This window comes from Carassius gibelio, chromosome A1, assembly GCF_023724105.1.
Source record: "Carassius gibelio isolate Cgi1373 ecotype wild population from Czech Republic chromosome A1, carGib1.2-hapl.c, whole genome shotgun sequence".
Taxonomy (NCBI): domain Eukaryota; kingdom Metazoa; phylum Chordata; class Actinopteri; order Cypriniformes; family Cyprinidae; genus Carassius; species Carassius gibelio.
The window spans coordinates 1,268,261-1,295,364 of record NC_068371.1 but is presented as its reverse complement, the minus strand read 5'-3'; the positions used below and the strand labels follow the sequence as shown (position 1 = coordinate 1,295,364).

The window sequence follows — 27,104 nt, the reverse complement described above, 5'->3', positions numbered from 1 at the left end:
GTGTTAAATAAATTCAATGCACACAGACTGCAGTAGTCTTTGTTTCTTTTAATTGTGATGATTTTGGCTCACATTTAACAAAAGCCCACCAATTCACTCTCTCAAAAAATTTGAATACTTCATAAGAAGATAAAAAAATTGTGAATTGTGAACAAAGTGAATTGTTGGCCTTCTGGAAAGTATGTTCATTTACTGTACATGTACTCAATACTTGGTAGGGGCTCCTTTACACTGTAAAAAAAAACAATCCGTAAAAAAACGGATAATGTACTACTGGCAGAAAATTACCAGGACATATTCCGTTCTTATTACTGTCATTTCCTTCAATTCAAAAACGGAAAGTTCTGTATTTTTACAGTATATCCTCAATAAAATTTACATAACATTCCATTAATTCTACTTTAGTAAAAATTAATGTACAATAGTATTGCAATGTCAACATTTTAAACTTCATAACTGTAAAAGTAAAGATTCAAAATTTACAATCTAAAACCCTAACCCTACAAAAACAGGGCAACAGTATAAAAAAAAAAATATATATATATATATATATATATATATATATATATATATATATATATATATATATATATATATATATATATATATATATATATGTACAATTTAATGCAGTGAAAGTGAAAAGCACAAGAAAAAAAAATACACATTTCATAAGTAAAATAGTTGAGAACCGATCATTTAAATAAATCGGGGGGGGGGTCTGGTATACAAAAACAGGGCTGCAGCATATTAATTGCAAAAAATGTATAATAATAATAATAATTAATTTACCAATATGCAGAGTGCTTGTGTTGACTTTTTGCCTTAAACAACAAAAGATTATTAAATCAAATGGATTTTCTTTTTTAAAAAACACACAAAAAAATATATCTTAACTCAAATCAAGATTAATAATAATTTTAAAAAAAGAATTCACAAAAAAAAAAAAAATCAGGACAATTCATTTAATGTGCAATAGAGTACTTGTGTTGAATACTTTTTTAGCTTTAAACAACAAAAGACAATTAAATGTCTTAAAACGAGCATGTACTGTATGTGTATAGCAGTAGTGGTGCACTGTCAAAAAGTAAAAACTCATATGGAAATGGTCAAGAACCAATTGAAAGTCAAAACCATTTCTAAATAAATAAAAAATAAAAAACAAACCAGTAATACAAAAACAGCTGCAGCTTTTCAATCTCTGTATAACAATGTGCAAAGCACTATTAAAAAGTGCCTATACTGTAAAAAAATAAATACTTTTTTTGCTTTTTGAGAGTGAAAGACAATTAAACAATGTATCTGTAAAATCAGGATGTAACACCAAAGAGAGGTAACAGGTAACATTCAAAACAAGTGAATTTTAGAGATTAACAACCATCTTGAAATAAAAATAAAAAAAACTAACACCAAAACACCAATGTTGCCCTCAAGATCATTAATAATAATTTCTAGACTTGTCTATAACAAGACTATTGTCACCTTTAAAATGTTCCAGTGTTTGTGCCATTTGTCCTTAAGAGAAGAGCATGAAGTGGGACGCAGGGGTTCATGTGTCTGCGTGTGCTTATTACCTTTTAACTTGAGCCTATTTGAGCAAAACTGCGGTTCAGTCCAACTTCCATTATGAAAAAAAAAAAGAACTCAAATTTTCCATGGATTTTCAAAGTTGTTCAAGTCACAAAGGAACAAAAAAGTTTTGGAGGAATGTGTTGCGATTTTGTTCCCTTCATCTCAGCCTTGGACCCTCGCTCAGGATTTATCCCCAGGAAAACTCTTAAAGAAATGAATACACATTTTTTAACTAATCAAGTGATGAAATGAATAAAACTGAAATAGAGTAACATGCAGACAGAACTCTTACTTTGAGTACTTATTTAATCAGGGCTTGACACTAACGCTTGTCAGGGACAGGTGGATTATTTTGATGGGGCAAGTGACATTTTTGCTTAATTGGACAAGTAGCCTGTTTAACTTCAATGGCAAAAAAAAAGGAATTTTGTTATTTTACAGAGTATTATGAATTTATTACATTGTCTTAACAGCAAACAAAAAAAGTGTAAATTATTTAATTTGATTTGTTACAGTCCTAGTACAGTATATTATCAAACCTAAGAAATTTGACATGAAACGTTTAATAAAATTAGAAATTTATAGTGAAAGAAAATGGGCCGGGGTAAATAAATTTAAGTTTAAGCTAACAAAACACTGATGAGAATATAGTACATCCCAGAAGCGCTGCGCTGTTACACTACGTGAACTCACTGAGAGGCACACACAGAAGAATATGAATAGTCGCTTCATAAACTTATGGTTGAGCCACTGTAAAAAGCAAGATTCAATAATTTTCTGTTTAAAAAAATAGCAACACAACAACATGCTGTATACTCAACATAACACAATGTGTGGCTTTACCTTTGGATGAATTCCAGGGAGAGAGACATCTCTTTTGGGTATTTTATGTTTAAAACATAAAACAACTTTTTTTGCTTTTTGAGAGTGAAAGACAATTAAACAATGTATCTGTAAAATCAGGATGTAACACCAAAGAGAGGTAACAGGTAACATTCAAAACAAGTGAATTTTAGAGATTAACAACCATCTTGAAATAAAAAAAAAAAAAAACTAACACCAAAACACCAATGTTGCCCTCAAGATCATTAATAATAATTTCTAGACTTGTCTATAACAAGACTATTGTCACCTTTAAAATGTTCCAGTGTTTGTGCCATTTGTCCTTAAGAGAAGAGCATGAAGTGGGACGCAGGGGTTCATGTGTCTGCGTGTGCTTATTACCTTTTAACTTGAACCTATTTGAGCAAAACTGCGGTTCAGTCCAACTTCCATTATGAAAAAAAAAAAGAACTCAAATTTTCCATGGATTTTCAAAGTTGTTCAAGTCACAAAGGAACAAAAAAGTTTTGGAGGAATGTGTTGCGATTTTGTTCCCTTCATCTCAGCCTTGGACCCTCGCTCAGGATTTATCCCCAGGAAAACTCTTAAAGAAATGAATACACATTTTTTAACTAATCAAGTGATGAAATGAATAAAACTGAAATAGAGTAACATGCAGACAGAACTCTTACTTTGAGTACTTATTTAATCAGGGCTTGACACTAACGCTTGTCAGGGACAGGTGGATTATTTTGATGGGGCAAGTGACATTTTTGCTTAATTGGACAAGTAGCCTGTTTAACTTCAATGGCAAAAAAAAGGAATTTTGTTATTTTACAGAGTATTATGAATTTATTACATTGTCTTAACAGCAAACAAAAAAAGTGTAAATTATTTAATTTGATTTGTTACAGTCCTAGTACAGTATATTATCAAACCTAAGAAATTTGACATGAAACGTTTAATAAAATTAGAAATTTATAGTGAAAGAAAATGGGCCGGGGTAAATAAATTTAAGTTTAAGCTAACAAAACACTGATGAGAATATAGTACATCCCAGAAGCGCTGCGCTGTTACACTACGTGAACTCACTGAGAGGCACACACAGAAGAATATGAATAGTCGCTTCATAAACTTATGGTTGAGCCACTGTAAAAAGCAAGATTCAATAATTTTCTGTTTAAAAAAATAGCAACACAACAACATGCTGTATACTCAACATAACACAATGTGTGGCTTTACCTTTGGATGAATTCCAGGGAGAGAGACATCTCTTTTGGGTATTTTATGTTTAAAACATAAAACAAAGAGAAAGTGTAGCTCAGGGCCACAACGGGGGAGGTGATTCGAATCCGAATTTTCTTTTCACATGTGACTCTGTGATGTGTTTGTCATGACAGTAAGAACAGAAAAAATGTACATGGAATCTGATCTTTTCAATTCCTATTTGTGCAACTTCCGCAAGAATTAATTGAAAACGCTTGCTTTTGCACCAGTTAGTCTGGTTAGCAAGTGTAAACTGTAACTGGAAAGTGTGAAAAAAAAAAGTGGACATTGAAAATAAACGATTAAAATGTGACTGGACTGAACAATTTTGTTTTATTTTATCTTACGATCACAACACAAAGCCAGCGTGTTTGATATGCACACAGACCATGGGTCTGTAAGGCATACAACATTTTAAACAATTTTAAAAGTCACATAGTTGTTCCTACATGAAACCGATGTTTGAACTAATCGAATGAAAGACTCAACTATTTCCAATATAAAATTATGATTAAAAAGCGTTAATTAAATTAGAAACAGAATACAAACCCATGATAATGCAGGGGGTGCTTGGGATGCTTCGTCCAGCAGCAATTATGTCCTGTGGGGGTGGGGAGACCGTATGAATGTCATGAACTTTGACATGTTTTTCATTCACATACTTTTATGGTAAATTAGTAAGACAAAAGAATAGTTCAGCCAAAAATGAATTTTTTTTTTTTTTTTTAAACAGACCGATCGTTAGATTATAAGACCTCATTGTGTCTTTAGAAGTCACAGGTGTTAATTCTGTTTGATCTATAAATGTTTTTTTGACTCTCAAAGTGATGCCACCTATCGACTTGCATTATATGAACCAGCAAGGACCACAATTTAATCTAAAAATCTTCTTCACTGTTCCAATGAGAAAGGGAAAAAAGCCACCTACATCTCTGATGTCCTTAGGGTGAGTAAATCAACACCAAATTTTAATTTCTGGGTGAACTATGCATTTCAATTTGTTACACTAATTACAATATACCTAAAAGTAACAAGCTCAATATTCATTAAAGAGACTAGACAAACCACCGAAGGTGATGATACATGGGGCAACTTTTTTTCTCAAAAAAGTTGCCCTGTGTATCATCACCTTGAGAATCTGTTGTGTCCAGCAGACTCAGTCAGACCAATCAAAAAATAATGGGGAAGGAGATGAATGGGGGGGGGGGGGGTGAGCACAGATCTGTGGTTTAAATATACAAGCAATTACAAATAAATAAAAGTGTAAACCCACCTCGTTTTGGCAGTAAAGGTGATCAGGGGTTTCCTTAAAATATTTGGCAATACCAGAGATCAGCTGTACTGGATCATCACAGAGTTAAATCTTCATCCCTTTTGAATTAAGGAAGTCTTTGATGGTATTTCCTTTTTTTTTGTTAATTCCTCAGGCAGCTTCATTTGCATTGGAAAGCCAAGGAGTGAACATGTGTGATCAAACAGGTGAACAGCTTCAAAAAGGAAAGGCCACTCTTCCTTTACAGTTTTTACAATGTTTCCTTTGTTGATGGTTGCACGCTGGATGCAATAGGTTTCACTCATCATTTTTCTAATGCAAGACTCCCGAAGATCACGGGATGTAAAGGCACGTTTTAATTCATCTTGTTTAGATTTTAGTTCATCTCTACCTTCAATAGCAGGCTGCCACTCCACACATCCATAACGATCTGAATGTGTGGATTTTTTCCACACCACATCTCCATCCTCTGCTGGCCTTTTTGCGCTGATGGTTAAGGGTCTCCGAACATTTTCAACTCTGTTTTCAAGGTGTATAAAGAGAGCATCAAATCCTGTTCCAATGACTTTTGTTCCATTTAGCTCTCGGTCTTGGAAAGAGCAGGGATATTTGTCTACAATCTGCTTTGCAACGTGCCACAGCTTTGCTCTTCCAGGCCTTCCATTCTCTTTATGGAGTAGATCATCAATGACGATGCGAATTAGTTCTCTTCTCTCACTGGGCTTTGGCCTTTTCTTTTCACTTAGAACAAGCATGAGGTTTGAGGGCAATTTGTGCCATGGTACAACATAAACCTCTTGGGTTGTGGAACACTCTATGTAACTTTGTGTCAGAGATGGTGTTTGGGGCACATGGATATCCTGATGAGGAGGTGTAGAATCGCAGCCAAGAACAGCTTCTGACCCTATGCATAACATACGTAACCAAAAAAATAACAATATTAGCAATGGAAAATATATAAGCTATAACAGTACAATCTATGTTAAATGCAAATACATGTCATGGCCTCTATTCTCTAAAGCTCTAATCACTTTAGTTCTGCTCAAAATCATATACCAAGATTTGGGGCAGATTGATCTTTGATAATAATAATAATAATAATAATAATAATAATAATAATAATAACAACAACAACAACAACAACAACAACAACGAGATGCAAGTAAAATATAACAAAAATTTATGGTAGACAATGTTTAAATTAGGTAACACTTTACAATAATGTTCTATTTATTAAACTATTTAACTACATTAGTTAGCATTTACTAAACTGCCGTTCTGCAACATTGCTACCGCCAAAACTATTGAAATCAAAAGTTGTACAGTATTTGTCAACATAGTTAATGCACTGTGAAGTAGGGATGGGTACTGAAATCCGGTATTAAACTGGCCCCGGGGCTAAATTATGAAAGGCAGTAGTATCAGTAAGATCTGATGCTATCGGTTCTGCTTTCGGTACTGGAGGAAAAAAAAATTTACTATGTATTTTCGCTTAATGTTATCATGCACATTTTATCTCACCAAACATTTCTAATGTGCGATCATATTAAGACGTTTGTCTGTGAGATCTGCGAGATCTCTCATGCGTGCTGCGGAGGCTGTCTGTCAGTCACACACAAACACAACAAGAACGAGCACGGCGCACACACACGCATAAGGGGCCGTTCACATATCGCGTCTTTTGCACGCTCAAGTTGGTTATTTCAAATGTAAGTGCGCGGTATGTGCGCTCATAATGGAAGCGACGCACACGGTGCGATGAGCTCGTTTTTTCCAGGCTGCACCGCATCGAGTTAAAAACATCTCAACTTTTCAGAATGCCGCAAGCGCACCGCAGGTCATGTAGCTTCCTCACCTTTTCCGTAACAATGTTGAAAGCTCAGCCAAGATGAAGGAACAGCTGATAGCTGTATGTGTGTTTTTTTTTTTTTTTATTATTAATTTAGTAGCAGAGCTACTGCAAGCAGTTTTTAGAGCTGCAAATCCATTTATCCATTGTTGAAATTTCCACCTCTTCATAGAGAGAGCAGGTCATGGTTGCTTAGCAACGGCAGACTTCTCAAGAGTGCAAATGCCAGAAGGCTTTGGGGGGAAAAAATCAGAAAGCGGTGTGCCTAGCGTTTTCCACGCATTTTTAGACGCGATATGTGAACGGCCCCTTACAGTACGAAAACTCCCGCTTAATACAAAGAGTGATGATGGCGGAGACAGTGAAACGTTCCAAAGTGTGGTTATAGTTCACTTGAGTTGATGCAGACAACGCTGGTTGTCATAAGTGCAACAAAATATTTGCATGTAAGGGCGGAAACACAAGCAATCTATCAAAGCATCTTTCAAAAGTGCATTATGTGCAGACAGAGAAATGCAAAGTTTTCGACTGCCTAACACAACACTAACTATCGATAAGAATACCGTCAAAGTACCGGACCGTTAAGTAGTATGAGTAAGAGTAGTAATACCGTTAAAACCTTAACGATACCCATCCCTACTGTGAAGTAACATTAAACAATGAACAGCTGTATTTTTATAAACTAAGATAAACAAAGGTTATTAAATACAGTAACAAAAGTATTTCTCATGGTAAGTTCATGTTAGTTATTAGATACATTAACATTAACAAAAACCATATCCTAAAGTTACAAATAAATAATTTACTCATAACACCTCTTAAAATGAGAATGTTAGTATGTTTACCCCATTGTTTGTTAGAGAAAATTAAATTGTCAAATTGCAATGTAATTTTTTTCCAATATTGTGCAGCCCTAATTTAAATTGTAACCCATTGCTGCTTATAGGATACTGAAGCAGTGCAAAAAGATTAGGTTAATGCTGTAACAATAAAAGATTACATGAATAAAAAGGATTCAATCAATTTGAATATCTATTTTTACACTTATTAAACTTTTTTTTTTTTTTTATAAAAAGTATAACATTTGCTGACAGCAATAGATTAGGGTTAAAAATCTAAAAACTTACCTGAACTGAAAGGTTGAATTAGTCTTCTACACTAAATCTGTGGCAGAATTCCATCGACGTCCTCAATCTTGACAAAGCAAAGGTCATCTACACCATTTACTCCAATCATCTCCAGTCTAGCCATAAGTGAATCCAACAGCTCATTGCTGAGTGATGGCATAGCTTTTCCAACTATATCTTTCAAAAGCTCCATAGTGGCATATGTTCAAGTGGGAGAAGTAGCCTTGCACCTCTGTGGTAAAAAGAAAGTGAAGTGTAATCACTGACCTTGTCAAGATTTTTACAGATGAGCTTATCGGAACTGTTTTTATCGCTTTCATACACTCCAAGCTCAGGGAGCCAGCTGGCAGTTTTTTCGCGCAGCAACAGTAAAACTGTTGTTTCACCTTTAATGAAAATGATAGTTATTTGTGTGACGGCTCGTAAGAGAGGAGGAAGCAATTGCAGGTAATTAGAATGGTTGTTTATTGATGGTAGAAAATACAGCGAAACAGAAGGATGAAGGCACAGTCCAGGATGTGGGCAATGGTGACGGAAGGTCTACAGTGGCGTGAGAAGTGCTGGATGGTGAAGTCGGTGGTGACGGTGTGGACGGTCAATGGATGAAACCAGGAAGTGACCGGAACACTCACACGAAGACGACAACACGAACACAATCCAGAACACTAACACGGGAGACGGTAATCCAACAGGGAGACTGCAACATGAGTGAGGATCTGACAACAGACAGAGAGCGAGGTGAGTATATGTAGCTGAGGGGTGATGAGGATCAGCTGGAGTGAGACAATCAACACCCAGGTGACCACAATCAACTAAACGAGCACATGGAGACAACGTAAGTACAAAAACAACCACAAAACATGACACGGAGGAAACACTGGATTTCCTACCGTGACAGTACCCTCTCCCCTAGGACGTCACCTGACGTTCCCAGCCTGCTTTACCTGTAGATTGTAATCATCTATAAGGTGGTGATCCAATATGTCCCGAGCAGGAACCCAGCTTCTCTCCTCCGGACCGTAACCCACCCAATCCACCAAGTACTGAAATCCGCGTCCCCTCCGTCTAGAGTCCAGAATACGATTAACCGAATAGGTGGTTTCCTCATTAACGAGACGAGGCGGGGGGGGAACCGAGGCAGGCGGATTAAGACGGGAAGAAATCACCGATTTAATTTTGGACACATGGAACACGGGATGAATCCTCCTGTACGCCGGAGGAAGGCTAAGACGCACGGTTACCGGATTAATAATTTTGGTAATAGAAAACGGGCCAATAAATTTGGGAGCAAGTTTGTTAGAAACGGAACGCATAGGAATATTCTGGGTAGAAAGCCACACTCTTTGACCGACGACGTAACGGGGAGGCTTCGACCGGTGGCGATCGGCCTTAGCCTTGGTGCGCGACCTAGCCTGGAGCAGAGCTCTGCGAGCTCTGGTCCAGGTGCGGTGACACCTCTGGACTAGTGCGTGTGCGGAGGGGACCGAAACCTCGGATTCCGTACTGACAAAATTAGGTGGTTGGTACCCTAAACTACACTTAAATGGAGACATGCCCATAGATGACACTGGCAAAGAATTGTGTGCGTACTCCACAATTGAGAGTTGCTGACACCAGGACGAAGGATTATTGGAAGCCAAACATCGCAAAACCCTTTCGACATCCTGATTGGCTCGCTCGGTTTGACCATTGCTCTGGGGATGGAACCCGGACGAAAGACTAACAGTCGCTCCTAACAATTTACAGAATTCTCGCCAAAATCTGGACACAAATTGGGGACCCCTGTCAGAAACCACGTCTGTCGGAAGGCCATGTATACGGAAGACGTGGTCAATGACAGCTACCGCTGTTTCCTTGGCTGATGGCAATTTGGGCAAGGGAATGAAATGAGTCGTCTTCGAGAACCGGTCCACTACGGTTAAAATCACCGTATTGCCCTTAGAGGGCGGGAGGGCGGTAATGAAATCTAGCGAGATGTGGGACCAGGGTCTCGAAGGGACAGACAGCGGTAAGAGTAACCCCTCTGGAGGTCGATTGGAAGTCTTTCCAATAGCGCAAACCGAACAAGCCAAGACGAAGTCGTGGACGTCACGAGCCATACCAGGCCACCAAAATCGTTGCATGACTAGAAACCTAGTTCTACTAACCCCTGGGTGACAAGCAACACTGGAACAATGACCCCACTGGAGAACGTCTGACCGTAACCCCTCCGGCACAAACAATCGGTTCGGTGGGCAACGAGCCGGGGGCGTTACCCCTTCTAAGGCAGTCAAAACCTTCGATTCGACCTCGCATCTGAGCGCGGAGATAATGATGGTCCCCGGTAAAATGGGCTCGGGAGTAGCAGTACGATCGGAACGCTCAAAAAGACGGGATAAAGCATCGGGTTTGATGTTTTTGGAACCCGGCCGGTAAGAAAGTGTAAAATCGAAACGACCGAAAAATAATGCCCACCGAGCCTGCCTGGAGTTAAGTCTTTTGGCGGTTCTAATGTATTCGAGATTCTTATGGTCCGTCCATACAATGAAGGGTACACCCGACCCTTCAAGCCAGTGATGCCATTCTTCCAGTGCAAGTTTGACTGCCAACAACTCTCGATTACCAATGTCATAATTAACCTCCGCAGGGGATAAACGGTGAGAATAATACGCGCAAGGATGAACCTTTTCGTCTGAGGATGCGCGCTGGGACAACACTGCTCCTACCCCCACCTCTGACGCGTCGACCTCCACTATGAATTGACGTGAGCGATCAGGGGTGACGAGAATGGGAGCCGAAACAAAGCAGCTCTTCAGTTTGGTAAACGCAGCCTCGGCTGCGTCTGACCACCTGAACGTCAATCTAGGGGAGGTCAAAGCGGTCAGAGGCGCGGCTAGTTGGCTGAAATTGCGAATGAAACGCCGGTAAAAGTTGGCGAACCCCAGAAATCTCTGCAGGGCCTTGCGAGACTCTGGGGATGGCCAATCTGCCACAGCCTTAACCTTATCAGGGTCCATGCGAACACCCTCAGTCGAAATGATGTGTCCTAGAAAAGAAACAGACTGTGCATGAAAAACGCATTTCTCCGCCTTGACAAACAACCCATTCTCTAGCAACCGCAGAAGCACTCGTCGTACGTGTTGCACGTGTTCCTGGAGAGACGAAGAAAAAATCAATATGTCATCCAGGTAAACATATATAAATAGATCGACCATGTCTCGTAACACGTCATTAACGAGTGCTTGAAAGACTGCCGGCGAGTTGGTTAGCCCGAAGGGCATGACGCAATACTCAAAATGGCCTCTAGGGGTGTTAAAAGCAGTCTTCCACTCATCCCCCTCCCTGATGCGGACCAAATGATAAGCATTACGTAAGTCCAATTTAGTGAAAACAGACGCTCCCTGCAACCTCTCAAAAGCTGAAGACATAAGCGGTAAAGGATAGGTATTCTTTACCGTTATGTTGTTCAACCCTCGGTAGTCAATGCAAGGTCGCAAGGATCCGTCCTTCTTTCCCACAAAAAAGAACCCCGCCCCCGCTGGAGAAGAGGAAGGGCGGATGAACCCCGTTGCTAGAGAACTGGATATATATTTCTCCATGGCCGCCGTCTCTGGAATAGACAAGGAATATAACTTGCCCTTAGGCGGAGAAGTACCTGGCAATAACTCTATCGCACAGTCATAGGGACGATGAGGAGGAAGAGAATCAGCCTGAGACTTACTGAACACCTCCCTCAGGTCGTGGTACTCCGCGGGCACGTTAGCCAAATCCACTGCCTCCCCCTGAAACACAGACTCAGAAACATTAACACCAGCAGACAAAAGACAAGACAAATGACATTCCTCGCTCCAGCTAACCACAGATCCGAGAAGCCAATCGATCCTTGGGTTGTGTTTCTGGAGCCAGGTGTGACCGAGAACAATGGGGGATAGAGGTGAGTCCGTGATGAAGAATGACATCTCTTCCGTATGGTTGCCAGCTGTGATGAGCGAAACCGGTAGAGTGGTCTGTGTGATGATCGGCAGTTTGTGTCCGTTGAGTGCAAAAGGTGCAATGGGGTGTTTGAGGGAGGTGAGAGGAATGTTGAGCTTCCTGGCGAATTTGCAGTCCATGAAACTGCCCTCGGCCCCAGAATCCACCAAAGCGTGAAGATTAAGTGCGTGGGTAGACCACCGTAGACTCACCGGAAGGAGTGTCGATGTAGATGAGGTCTTCTTGGCAGAGATCCCACCCGATAGTAGCCTCGGTTTTACTATCGGGCTTGGTCTTTTACCGGACAGCGCTGGATGTGATGTTCTTGGCTGCCACAGTATAAACACAGTCCCAGGGATCTCCGCCTGATCCTCTCCTCCCGGGAGAGCCGAGCTCGCCCCACCTGCATGGGTTCAGAATCTCCAGGTGGGCTGACCGCAACTTCTGAGCGTTGACGCTGAGCCTCCGGTCTGGTCGCGAGAACAACTCTCCCCCTCCGTCTGTCGGCTTGGTCGAGTCGGTTGTCTATCCTGATGGTGAAGTCAATAAGACCATTGAGAGAAGTGGGGAGTTCAGCGGCGCGGATCTCCTGTTGGATGCGGTCAGCCAACCCATGCAGGAAGTGATCCCACTGCGCCTCTTCGTTCCACTTACACTCCGCCGCCAGGGTGCGGAACTCGATGGCATAGTCGGATACGGACCTCTCTTCCTGGCGTAGATCCGTGAGAAGTCTAGCCGCCTCCCTCCCGGCGACGGAGCGGTCGAAGACTCGTCTAATCTCCACCGAAAGGGTGTGGAACGATGCACAGCAGCTGTCCTGGTTCTCCCACACCGCCGTTCCCCAGAGGGCAGCCCTCCCCGTCAGTAGGGACAAGACGAAAGCCACCTTCATCTCCTCGGTGGTGAACGTGCGGGGCTGTAAGGCGAAGTGTAGAGAACAATGTGACAGAAATGATCGACAAAAGTTTGGCTCACCCGCATATTTCTCAGGAATGGGGAGGCGTGGTTCAGGCTGGGAAATCCCTCCGGAGACGATCGGCGGTGTGGGTGGCGTGGGAGGCGCAGCGGGTGGCGGTTGTTGTTGCTGTTGAGCCTGTAGAGCGAGCTCGGACACCTTCGTCACCATTGCTTGGAAGGCTCGACCCATCTCATCTATCGCCTTGTCTTGGCGCTCCATACGATCAACGACTCTCTGCAGAATGTCCTCTAGATGAGATGGGGAGCGATTGCCTGCTGCTTCCATGATGGTCAGATCCTACTGTGACGGCTCGTAAGAGAGGAGGAAGCAATTGCAGGTAATTAGAATGGTTGTTTATTGATGGTAGAAAATACAGCGAAACAGAAGGATGAAGGCACAGTCCAGGATGTGGGCAATGGTGACGGAAGGTCTACAGTGGCGTGAGAAGTGCTGGATGGTGAAGTCGGTGGTGACGGTGTGGACGGTCAATGGATGAAACCAGGAAGTGACCGGAACACTCACACGAAGACGACAACACGAACACAATCCAGAACACTAACACGGGAGACGGTAATCCAACAGGGAGACTGCAACATGAGTGAGGATCTGACAACAGACAGAGAGCGAGGTGAGTATATGTAGCTGAGGGGTGATGAGGATCAGCTGGAGCGAGACAATCAACACCCAGGTGACCACAATCAACTAAACGAGCACATGGAGACAACGTAAGTACAAAAACAACCACAAAACATGACACGGAGGAAACACTGGATTTCCTACCGTGAAAATTTGCCCTAACTGTAGCTGTCTTTTGGTGTAGTTCAGTAAGACATGCATACCATTTGTGTACGAAGTACCTCTAACTTGGACTTTATCTGTGACAACTGAGTTAATTGATGTAAGTCCAAAGTCTGCAACTGCTTCTCTTATGCTACTATCATAGAGCTTTGGATAAAAACGAGTGGAGTCTGAAACTTGAACCTGCTGGCTAAATACATTGCCGCAACTCTGATATGCTTGAAACAACTGATGTCTGTGTGAAAGAGACTTGGTCACATTTTTGAAGTTTTTACTTGACCTGATGCACCTTTTGAAATAGCTATGCTTACTTTCGAAGCGCATGGTCCAAGTATCTATCAGTGGACCAAACTGTAAAGTCAAGTCAGCATAGTGAAGCAGATAGTCGTGTTTTGGTCTGAGATTCACATGTGGAAATAACTGTTGTCTCATTTCCACATATTCTTCGATCAACACTGTCATGTAAGCAATCTGAGACTCTGAAAGTGTAGGTGCACAGACAAATTCAACTAACTCTCTCAGTAGTAGTACCAGTTGCCAAACAGCATCGTCAGCATCTGCAATTCGGTCATGGACCAGAAGAGGCAAGAACCTCAATAGCCACCTGTTTAGGGCCGCATGGCCTCCAAGCTTTGCTCCATTGTTGGGTAGAGCATTTGCCTTGTTGCTGCTTTCACCAGGAAATGATCTGAGTCTGTCATTTAGTGACTCGTAACTGAACCACATTTTTGTTTTAATGAAGTAGTGAAAGCACATCGCTAGGTCATAATCAACAACACCCTCGAACAAATCATGTGCTAGGCAGGGTGGTAATCCAGAGTTACACACGTGGAAGTTAGACAATTTGTTGAAAACACTGTTGTGTTTAATGCCCTGATGCATGGTCACTTCAGGGTGTCTCTCCAAAAACTGCACAGACTCATTATAAACACCAGGATCTCTCTGAGTGACAACTGTGAGAGGGTTAGAGTGAAATTCATTTCTTGTCATTAAACAGTATCTACAGAAATACTCAGCAGTACTGAAATTTTCAATAAACCCACCAATCATGTGAGAGCCCAGGTTATCTCCCATTATGCATGCAACAGTGCCTGTATATCTCTTTCCCTCAACAGATATGCCCTTTACCTCCAGCTCGCACAAGTCTGACACAAGCTTACTGAAAATTCTGTCCACTCCAAAATATTTACAGTCTTTCTCTATGCAGAGAAGTGCCAGCTGTATTTGATCAACAGTTGATTGGTTGTGTCGACAGAAATTTCCCAGAGTGAAGTAGACAGCTAAGACTTTGTGCTTATGCTTGGCAGATCCCAGAGGATTAGCCACTTCAAAAGAGTCTTGAAAAAGCATCACCTTTAATGAGTCTGGGTCAGAAACAAACATGGCATTAGATCTAATGGCATGCCCATCAGTGAAATCACAGAGTGTACCATCTTCAATATGAAGATGGTTGAAGCTTTGCTGAGTTGCACTACACTCTTTAAGCAGTGCACTGAGGCTTTTCAGTATTGGAATGTAATGGTAGTGCCTCTTCTGGCCTCTATTATTGTAGCCAAGTGTGACTTCAACAGGCTGAATATAGTTATATTGCGATTTGTAATACTGCAGCCGTCTATGGTGGGTAGTTAAAGGACCATTGGCATGTAAGGCCTTGTGCATAGGACTCTGCTCATATGCACTTTCCCCAAGACATCTTAAGGTCTCTGCAGAAACACCATACTGTTCAAGATCCTGAGACAGCACATCAATTGTATATTCCTGTTGAATATCTTGAAGAATTTGCATTTCATTTGCTATCACTGTAATTGTGGAGGCTGGAACTAATTACTTTACCTCCAAATCCAAGAGAAACTGAGCTAGACTTTTTGTGTAGGTATCTTGCACTTCATTTTCACTTTGGTCTGTATTAATCACATCAATTTCATTATGTTCGATATCAACATCATGTGCTCCCTCACCTGGAGAAGACTGTTCTGCAACTTCACATAGATAAACAGGTGCTATCTGGGTGACATCCCACCTTCTATGACATCTGGAAATATGAGACGAAAATGATGTCTTTACATTAAAAGACTTAGAACATCCATCATAAGGACAAGTTACAGTCAGCCCCTCTTGTATGTGGCTACTCAAGTGAGACACAAACCCTTTAACGTCTGCATATTCTGCACTGCACAAACTCATTGAACACTTTAACTGAACAGACACATTCCGGTTCCAAGTTTGTGTGGCCCTCTTGTCTGGATGTGTTCGTGACATATGAACAGCAAAGCAGTTGAATGAGGAAAATTTTCTTCCACAATCTTTATGGCCACACAAGAAAAATACATCAAACACATTTGAATTCACACACACTGCACGTCAGCATAACGACAAAATTGCCTCATCTAATCGCACACCAATCATTTGTAGAACGCTTCGTTTAAAACTGCGCTAAGCTAACGTTAACTGGTGTAAACCACAGCCTCACCTGAATGACCGATTCAGGATCAGTCAATATATAAAAAACACAGTGGTACCGACACCTTCAATTTCATTAGAAGTAACGTTAACGTTATGATGACGGCCCAAACTGTCCAATACTCAAAAATTATTTTAATTCATTTGCCACAGCTAACGTTAAGGCTAAGTTACAACATACATGGTTGGCACGGAACAATTCTAAATGACACCACCAACCAATATAAGTTAATAATTAAATAAATAAAGGGCACAGTAAAAAATGTAAAAAATTAAATTTATGCATTTAGCAGACGCTTTTATCCAAAGCGACTTACAGTGCATTCAAGCTATAAATTTTTACATATCATGTGTTCCCGGGGAATCGAACCCCCAACCTTGCGCTTGCTTGCTTGCTAGCGCAGTGCTCTACCAGTTGAGCTACAGTAACATATACATTCACAAATATCAACTTAATCTGTAACGTTACTAATTCTATATACGTTAACTGTGTGAGGACATGCAAAACGGCCGAGAACAAACGACAAACGAGCCAGATTGATAGCACCTAAAATGCAATACTAATGTTACTGAAGCAGGTTATGTGGCAAAAATTATAAAAAAAAGAACACAAACAAAATGTAAATCTTTATTTTTACCACAGAAGCGCGAAGTTTATCCTTCTGAGAAGTCTGACTGAAACGTGACGGTTATCCTTGTATGTAATGGCGTTTGACTCACACTCCTTTCGCACCAACTTTCGAGAGGTTCTTGCTCCCACAATGCAATGCGTAATTCAAAAGACGGGTAAAACATCTGTAAAAAGAAAATACGGAAAATTCCTTCATATTAACACAGTACTTTGTCCCGTATTTTTACTGAATTTTTTTACAGTGTAGCTTTAATTACTGCCTATATTCAGCGTGGCATTGAGGTGATCAGTTTGTGGCACTGCTGGGGTGATATGGAAGCCCAAGTTTCTTTGACAGTGGCCTTCAGCTCATCTGCATTTTTTGGTCTCTTGTTTCTCATTTTCGTCTTGACAATAGCCCATAGATTCTCAATGGGGTTCAGGTCTGGTCAGTTTGTTGGCCAGTCAAGCACTCCAACTCCATGGTCATTTAACCATTTTTTTATTCTTTTTGCAGTGTGCCGGGTCTCTGGTTTGAACACCTGTTCCTTAGTCTGGGTTTTGGGTGTTGTGTGCGTGGCTTGTTTGACAGCTTGCTATGTGCACGTGAAGCCATCCTTCCCTGAAGGGGTGGTGGTAGGAGCTCTTTCTTGGGGCATCAAGTGGCAAGTAGAGGAGGCCGGTTCAGGGGGGTCATGCGTCCAGGCTGGTCTGCCATCTAGGGATTGGGAGAACGTTGTTTGCCATCTGTCAATGCTTCAAGTGGCCTGTTATGGCTGCAGATGTCAGACAGTTTGTGTTGGCCTGCCCCACATGTGCCCAATGTAAGCCAGTAAATCACCCTCCTGATGGTCTGCTTAGTCCTCTTCCTGACCCTTCCCATCAGTGGTCACACATTGGCCTTGATTTTGTCTCTGGGCTTCCCCCATTGAAGGGTAACACTGTAATTCTCACTGTGGTCTCACTTTCTTAGGCGGTTCAATTCATTCCCCTGCCCAAACTGCCCTCCGCCCGGTAGACCACCCAACTGGTTGTGGACCACGTCTTCATGGTTTACCGGTGGACGTGGTTTCAGATAGGGGTCCTAAGTTCATCGCCCGGATTTGGAAAGAGATCGGGGCCTCTGTGAGTCTGTCTCCGGTTTCCATCCTCAGACCAATGGGCAATGCGAGCGGGCCAACCAGGATCTTGAAAAAATGCTCCGCTGTCTGACATCCAACAATCAGAGTTCCTGGTGCCAACAGCTCTCTTGGATGGAATACACTCATAACTCCCTTCAAGTGGTGGTTTCAGGTATGTCTCCTTTTGAGTGTGCTGTAGGTCAGTGGTTTTCAAACTTTTTCAAGAGCGACCCTTTTTTTTTTTTTTTTTTTACGCAACCCATAGGCTTATTCTTAAGCCAAGCATAAGAATAACAATAACAACCGCTTTTGATGATGCATGTGCACTGGATGATCATTGACGCGACTGCAATGCAAAGTTGATTCTGCACTAATTTGATCTAGCTATGGGATGCTCATTAACCTGTTAACCATTAACCATCATAAGAATTTTAACCAATTAAAAGCCTACTATCATTTGCTGCATGCTTAAAAAATACACAAAACATTCCACAACAAATCTTTTAAATGTGATATTCAGAACAGAACAAGTAACAAACAACTGTAACCCAACCAAAATCACACACACACACACAACTGTTTAAAAGCAAAAAAATAAGGAAACAGAAGGAAAACAATTATCCTATTGATCTGAAATAAGTGTGTGTGTGTGTGTGTGTGTGTGTGTGTGTGTGTGTGTGTGTGTGTGTGTGTGTGTGTGTGTGTGTGTGCGTGTGTGTGTGTGTGACAGAAGACAAGGCTCATGTTCACTGAACTCTTTAAAGTGTGTGTTTGTTGCTGCCGATGGAGCGAACGAGCGAACGAGTGTGTGTGTGTGTTGCTGCCGATGGAGCGAATGAGTGTGTGTGAGTTGCTGCCGATGGAGCGAACGAGTGTGAGTGAGTCTTGCTGCCGGTGGAGCGAACGAGTGAAACTGAGAATCCAGTTTCACACATATAGGTAGTGGTGAAGGGTACTAGCAATGAAATGCTTGCTTTGCTCAGCATGGGATACTCGGTGAAGAGGCCAATCCAGAACGAAGACAATTTTGCTGTTTTTTGACGAGTTTTCAAAGTGTTGTCACTGGTTAGTTGGATCATTTCTGATTCTTCAGAAGGAGTTAAATTCAGTTCAGCAATTGAATCTGGAGTTTCAAAATCAAAGGGATTTTTCACCCACCGCTTGTCTTTTAATTCATCGAACTTCGCCTGGGGAAAGTAGCGAGAAAATTTCCCCATCAGTGCATCCATATATGACTGAATGAGACGCGTCAGGCCAGCGACCGATTCGATGGGCACATCGTTTTCTTCAATGTGTTTCATTCAGTTCGAATGATTTCTGGAAAGCCTGAATTTGTTCGCAATGTCTGAAAATGTTGTCTTCCCATCCTTGTAGTTTTAGATTCAGTTCGTTTAGAACAGAAAATATGTCAGCCAGATAAGAATGGGTTAAGCAATTTCTCATCACTGAATTGGCTTGCGAGAGGTGACAATTTATCAGTAAGAAAAGCACGTATTTCATCCCTCAATTCGTACACTCGGCTGAGCACCCTACCCTTCGACAGCCATCTCACGTCTGTATGAAAGAGTAAATGTTTGTGCTCGGCTCCCAACACACAGGGCCTCGAATAGTCGGCTATTAAGAGCACTGCCTTTAATGTAGTTCACAACTTTGACAGTGTCTCTCATCACTATTTCAAGCTCAGGTGGGATTCCTTTTGATGCCAACGCTAAACGATGAATAAAACAATGGTATCAAAAACAATGTTTTGTCCTGCTGCATCCTTAATCCTTCTGACAACTTCACTATTTTTGCCAGTGAGGTTGGCCGCCCCTTCGCTGGTGATGCCTTTGCAATTGGCCCAATCCAGACCGCTTTTTGTTATGAATGCATTTAATTGTTCAAAAATATGTGCTCCTGATGCGCTAGAAGGCCAAGTTAGGCAGCACAGAAGATCTTCAAGAAATTCACCTTGCCAAATGTACCGAACATAAACAAGTAACATAGCGCTTGATGCAACGTCAGATCCAGCTGAATAGCAAAATCCCTCGCTGACTTGAGTCTCGCTATGAGCTGTTCTTCTAAATTCTGGGCAATATCCACAATTCGACGTGACACCGTATTGTCACTAAGAGGAATTAGTTTTAGCTTTTCAGTTGCCTTTTCATCCAGAATTGTATTAACTATGTCTAGTGCAGCAGGCAATATTAATTGCTCTGCAATTGTGTGTGGTGCTTTTTCTTTGGCAACACGATATGAAACTTTATAAGATGCCAAGTGCAATTTGTCATTGTATGTCACACTTCTGCTGAGTAACTGAGCTGATGACTTAATTTCTTGACACTTCCTCTGAAAAAAAGATAATGTTTTGTCCGCAAGATCTGCATGACGTGTACATAAATGGCTTTCCTACTTCGCTGGTTTCAAACTTTCATTTGCCAACTTTTCACCACATATTACGCACATTGGTATTGCAGCACGGACTGCGTCCGAACAGTTGACAAACCCAAACTTCAAAAAATCATCTTTATATGGCCTTACTCCGGATTTCTGCTTTTTCTTTGCTGGGCAAGTACTGCTACTCTGTTCACATGCATCGCCTTCATTATCTTCCCTGCTCTCCGCTGTTTGCGGCAGGGTTTGACGAATGGCTGCGTTTTCTGCTGCTTCATTTAAAGGGGTCTCTGTCTCTAGCCTTCTTTTCTTGTGAAAAAATCATAAATGCTTTTTGACTTTGGCTTGCTCATGTTCAGCATAAAATAAATTAAATATGGGCTACTAATGTCACGCTACCTAAGATGTTGCATCATCTCAGTGAGAAAAAGAAAATGGCTGTATCAACAACACTGCGCGCAATATTTTTTTTTCATTTTTTAATTTTTAATTTATTTATTTTGCATGTATTTGAATGATTTTTCAGTGTACTTCTATTCAAAGTTATTATTATTAATATTATTATGATTAGAAAACTGAATTAATTATTTTAGTAAAAAAAAAAAAAAAAAAAAAAAAAAAAAAAATCACTGGCGACCCATTTTTTAATTCTCGCGACCCAGGGTTTGAAAACCACTGCTGTAGGTTATTAACAGCCTCTGTTTCAATCACAGGAACCTGATGCATAACCAAGGTGGTTAATCTGATGGCAATCAGGCTTAAGCTCCTTCCTGCTCTTGGTCGGGTTCACCCTGTGTTTTATGTCACTAGCATTAAACCTGTGTTTTCTTATCCCCTTAACCCTGCTGGTGATCGCTCAACCCCCCACCCCCCGCCTTGCCAAATACTTATCCTCTGCCATCATTGTTGCTTGTGCCAGCTGTGGTTTCCGATCTGCAGAAGGGACCTATTCTGATTATTGTCTATTAAATAAAGTTAATTATACCCACATCTGAAATCCAGGCTGCTTCCTGACACAATGTGGGTAGGTGCCAAATCCTACTGGAAAATGAAATCAGCATCTTTAAAAAGGTCAGCAGAAGGAAGCATGAAGTGATCCAAAATTTCTTGGTAAATGGGTGCAGTGACTTTGGTTTTCAAAAAACACAATGGACCAACATCTGCTGATGACATTGCACACCAAATCATCACAGATTGTGGAAATCTAACACTGAACTTCAAGCAACTTGGTCTATGAGCTTCTCCACCCTTCCTCCAGACTCTAGGACTTTGGTTTCCAGATGATATACAAAACTTGCGCTCATATGAAAAGAGGACTTTGGACCACTGGGTAACAGTCCTGTTCTTCTCCTTAGCCCAGGTAAGACACCTCTGATGTTGTCTGTGCTTCAGCAAATTCCTTGACACGTCTGTGTGTGCTGGCTCTTCATGGCTTGACCCCAGCCTCTTTCCATTCCCTGTGAAGTTCACTCAAATTCTTGAATTGAATTTGCTTGTCAATTCTCATAAGTCTGCGCCCAGTTCTCTCTGTTGGTTGTGCATATTTTTCTTCCATATTTTCCTTCCTCTCAACTTTTTGTTAACATGCTTGGATACAGCACTTCTGTGAACAGCCAGCTTCTTTGGCAATGAATGGTTGTGGCTTACCGGTGGCCTTGTGAAGGGTGTCAGTGATTGTCTTCTGGACAACTGTCAGATCATCAGTCTTCCCCATGATTGTGTAGCATAGTAAACCAAACTGAGGGACCATTTTAAAAAGTCTCAGGAAAGCTTTGCAGGTGTTTTGAATTGATTAACTGATTGGCATGTCTATGAAGGTATTTTTGAGTCAAAACAACACCTGTGACAGTGCGATTTGTAGTTGTAGAGAAAAGCCACACGTGTATCAGAAAATTTGAAGTCACGGAGATAAATTTTTTAAGAGTTGCAAACTTGTAGAGATTTTTATCTCTCTCACAAACACAACACAACAGTTACACCTTCTCAAATTATTCATTGCAGCTGCAAAAATCCCTTTCTACAAATCACAAATTAAGAAACTCGTACGCTCACATTTTTGATACAATTGCTGCAGTGAATATGGTGCAAAACGCATTTAAATTTATGCATTTAACAGACACAGATCCAAAGCAACTTACAGTGCATTCAGGCTATCAATTTTTACCTATCATGTGTTCCTGGGGAATCAAACCCCCAACCCAGCATTTACACACACGCATCAAGAAATGTGAAGTGGTGGAGAAATTTTGCACATCCGCAAATCAGAACGTGAATTCATCCAATGAGAGTTGCACACTTGTAGAATATTTTCTCAGAAATGTCTTGTATAATTTTCTAACACAAACATAAAGTACATAACTACAGCTGCTTCAATCTGCTGCGAAGAATCTCAAACACTGTTTTTCGCTTACAACTGACAGGTACAAGTTTCAAGCGCTCTCCCTTTTGCACCGAGATATTTGGTTCAAAAGTGAGTTGTGCATCTGTAATAATAATACAATACATTTTATTTGTAATACGCTTTTCTTAAACCCAAAGCGCTACAGTAATAAAGTAATAAATAAAATAAAACAAAACACCAAAAGCAATACAACAATTCATTAGAGAAAGACAGTCTTAAATAAATGTGTCTTAATCAACTTTTTTTAAAATAACCCAACGTTGGTGCATTTCTGTCGGGCAGAGGAAGCACATTCCATAGCTTAGGGGCCTTGTATGAAAATGCTCTTTCCCCCATGGTCTTTAGCTTACATGATGGCTGGTGAAGTGAAAGAGAGTTAGTAGAGTGAAGAGAGCGTGATGGAATATAAGGACTGATGAGATCACAAAGATACTCAGGTGCAGTCCAATGAAGTGCCTTGTATGTTAAAATAAGAATTTTAAAATCAATTCTCGCATTTACGGGAAGCCAGTGTAATTGTGAAAGAACCAGAGTAATGTGTTCATGAGGAGAAGTACAAGTGAGCACACCAGCGGCAGAATTTTGTATATACTGAAGCTTGCTCAACGATTTAGCTGGAAGGCCAGAGATCAAGGCATTACAATAATCTAATCTATTTGTTATGAAGGCATGTATAAGCCTTTCTGTGTTTGCAAAAGAGAGAAAAGGTCTAAGTCGAGCTATGTTTCTCAAGTGGAAAAATGCCATTTTAGAGATGTATTCAAATGATAATTGTGGATCAAAAATGACACCAAGATTTCGCACCTGTGGAGTGGGGATTACCGTACAGGAATCAACAAACAAACTGATCTGCTCGGCCTTACGAGTAGCCACCACTGTACCAATCTGCATCAGTTCAGTTTTGGAGCCATTCAGCTTCAGGAAGTTATGCATCCAGATAATTATCTCTGCTAAACAACCATGCAAAGCTATTAATGAGCAATGGACATCAGGACTAGTGGTGATGTAAATCTGCGTATCATCTGCATAGCAGTGATACCCAAGACCATGTTTTCTAATGATCTGCTCAAGTGGAAGCATATAAATGTTAAATAATATTGGACCCAATACTGAACCCTGAGGAACTCCCTGTCGAACAGGCATGGTATCTGATTTGTAGTTACCCAAGCCAACAAACTGGGCACGATTCGTTAAATAAGACCGAAACCAATTGAGGACAGCTCCAGAAAGACCCAACCAATTTTCCAGCCTGTCGAGCAGAAGAGAGTGACATATAGTGTCAAAAGCAGGACTGAGGACTAACAAGACCAAAATACTGCATGCACCGGAATCCGCCGCGAAAAGAAGATCATTTGCGACCCTAATTAAAGCGGTTTCAGTACTATGCTCTCTTCTGAACCCAGATTGAAAAGGTTCAAAGAGACTGTTCAGAGCTAGTTGATTATTTAACTCAACAGCCACAACACGCTCTAGAACTTTAGCCAAGAATGGGAAGTTAGAAATTGCCCTGTAATTTGATAAATCAGATACATCACAACCAGTCTTCTTAAGGACTGGTGTAATGGCAGCTATTTTTAGTTCTGGAGGAACAATTCCAGAAGTCAATGACAAGTTCACAATTGAAGTCATAAAAGGGCAGACTGATGCAAGGCAGTTCATAATGACTGAGCAGGGAACCGGATCTAAAATACTGGTTGTGGATCTCATGGACTACACTGTACTTATAATAAAATCATCTCCGACCATTTAAAATTTTGAAAAGGTAGTAGTTGGGAAGTTTGAAGGCTGGATATTAACTGTTTAGAGAATACAGAGTTTCAGCCAATCAGAAGAGCTGCTTTGGGTCATTGCTGAGTAGGGGGAGGCTGCAGACCTGGAGCCGGTAGACATCATAGACTGTATATATACGCCCAAAGCAGTTTTATGCCCCTGTTGTTCCTTATATAGGCTATGAAAACATAATTGTGCCATAAGAAATTTAGATTACATTATTAACATTATTATGATGTTCACTGATACTAGCACTAATTTATCGAAACAATGAGCACAATTACCACATAGCAAACATAGTTTACCACAGATCAAACAAATCACGTGAAAACCAAATCACAATAAAATAGTGAATGCACACTTACTCTAAGATTCTCAATAGAGCTGAAAACTGAATGAGCGTCTCCTTCCTGTGAGAGATGCAGGTAAAGGCAAGAGTGGTGTATTCAGTCCTAAAATAATTTTAAAAACAATTGTTAGCATTTTTTCCCATACAGTGCCAATAACAAAGAAACTACATTTTAACACTAACCACAAATAATATTATCATATAGTCTATGCATAATAAAAGTACAATTACTGTACTGTGCACTTAGTATGATTTTCCAGTAAACTCAAAACTGAACGACACGTGTGACTTTCTTGTGTAATTATGCCAGTGATGCAGCCACAGTCCTAAGTGAAAATCGTAACAGTTGTTAGCAATTACCAGAAGATGCACAGCTGATAATAAATTGCATCACTGATAAGAAAGGATGCGTGTATATACACATGTCTTTCGATGGAACACTCATTTACAGCTTGCTTGATACATTTAGCCCTCAGATGATCATCAATGCCAATGACAGAGTATACATTTTTTTAACACATTTACACCAGAGCAGATGTTCACAAACAGAAGCTAAAGATGAATTATTATTAAGCACACTATAAAGTTATTCGCGAGCAGAACCTATAGTAAAATTTTGTATAAACATTCTTACTCAAATATTATTAACATTATAACTCATATTACTTTTATATCGTTGCTGTCTATTTTATAGAACATAAAAAAGTAAAAGTAAAGTAGAGCTTAAAAAAAAGCAGAGCTTTAGCTTTAATCAGTTAGGAACCTAGGTGTGCAATTTGATCGCAATCTTTCCTTAGAAAGCCATGTTTCTAGCATTTGTAAAACTGCATTTTTACATCTCAAAATATATCTAAATTATGACCTATGCTCTAAATGTCAAATACAGGAATGTTAATCCATGAATTTATGACCTCAAGGTTAGATTATTGTAATGCTTTATTGGGTGGTTGTTCTGCACGCTTAGTAAACAAACTACAGCTAGTCCAAAATGCAGCAGCAAGAGATCTTACTAGAACCAGGAAGTATGACCATATTAGCCCGGTCCTGTCAACACCGCACTGGCTCCCTATCATACATCGTATAGATTTTAAAATATTGCTTATTACTTATAAAGCCCTGAATGGTTTAGCACCTCACTATTTGAATTAGCTCCTTTTACATTATAATCCTCTACGTCCGCTACGTTCTCAAAACTCAGGCAGTTTGATAATAATGCAGTTTAAATCTAGAATAAGACCTAGATCTCTTTAACCTGGCTTACACATAACATACTAATATGCTTTTAATATCCAAATATCCAAAGGATTTTTAGGCTGCATTAATTAGGTAAACCGGAACCGGGAACACTTCCCATACCACCCGATGTACTTGCTTCATCATTAGAAGAATGGCCTCTACGCTAATATTAGTCTGTTTCTCTCTTATTCCGAGGTCACCGTAGCCACCAGATCCAGTCTGTATCCAGATCAGAGGGTCACCTCTACATCCCTGAAAGACAGCGGAGACCAGGAAAACTAGAGCCCAAGATACAGATCCCCTGTAAAGACCTTGTCTCAGACGACCACCAGGACAAAACCACAAGAAACAGATGATTCTTCTGCACAATCTGATTTTGCTGCAGCCTGGAATTGAACTGCTAGTTTCGTCTGGTCAGAGGAGAACCCTCCCCCACCCCCCCAATATATATATATATATATATATATATATATATATATATATATATATATATGTGTGTGTGTGTGTGTGTATGTATGTATGTATATATATATATATATATATATATATATATATATATATATATATATATATATATATATATGTGTGTGTGTGTGTGTGTGTGTGTGTGTGTACACACATATACACACACACACACAGTAAAATAATTTATATATTTATGAGTGCTTGCTTTATCACCTGGGTCCATCTATATAGTGAAATTAGATTAAGATAGTAATATATAATAATAAGTTTGCATAATCATAATAATAATATTATTGCTATCTAGAAAAAGGTTAAAAAAGGAATCCATGAGGGTCATTAGTGCACCTTTAAGTAGAGATTCACTTACTCAATCAGAACCTTTTCAAAAAGTTAAAAAAAGAGATCCTTTAAGGTTCTCCCACAGTTGCAATGTAGAAGGAACCTCAAAAGGCTAATTTTTAACCTTTTGTACTTATTGTAATTAATGGGGTTATTAAGAATTTCCATGAATTAGATGGATAAATTGATATTTGCTTTTCATTAAATCCTTTAGGCCTCAAAATCATTGAGTTTGCATTAGTGTTGCTATTTTGTAATATCTTTAGTAAAAAAAATAATAAAATTTTAAATGCACGTTTTTTAAGGGGGGCATCTTTCCCCAATATATTCCACAAAATTGAAACCGTAGAAACCAAATGTTATT

At 40.3% G+C, this 27,104-nt stretch overlaps 1 long non-coding RNA gene across 3 annotated transcripts; it reads right to left on the bottom strand.

Moving 5' to 3' along the window:
• Positions 1–659: 659 nt before the first annotated feature.
• LOC127948897 (uncharacterized) lies at positions 660–26,337 on the bottom strand. 3 transcript variants are annotated; one of them, XR_008152215.1, is made up of 5 exons: positions 24,717–26,337; positions 7,910–8,141; positions 4,934–5,837; positions 4,210–4,261; positions 660–3,771 (listed from the first exon to the last, which is right to left on the bottom strand). It is a non-coding gene; the product is annotated as an uncharacterized LOC127948897 (long non-coding RNA). The 3 variants fall into 3 exon arrangements; XR_008152219.1 differs by having other exon boundaries at positions 660–2,998; XR_008152220.1 differs by having other exon boundaries at positions 660–1,776.
• Between the last annotated feature and the right edge of the window lie 767 nt (positions 26,338–27,104).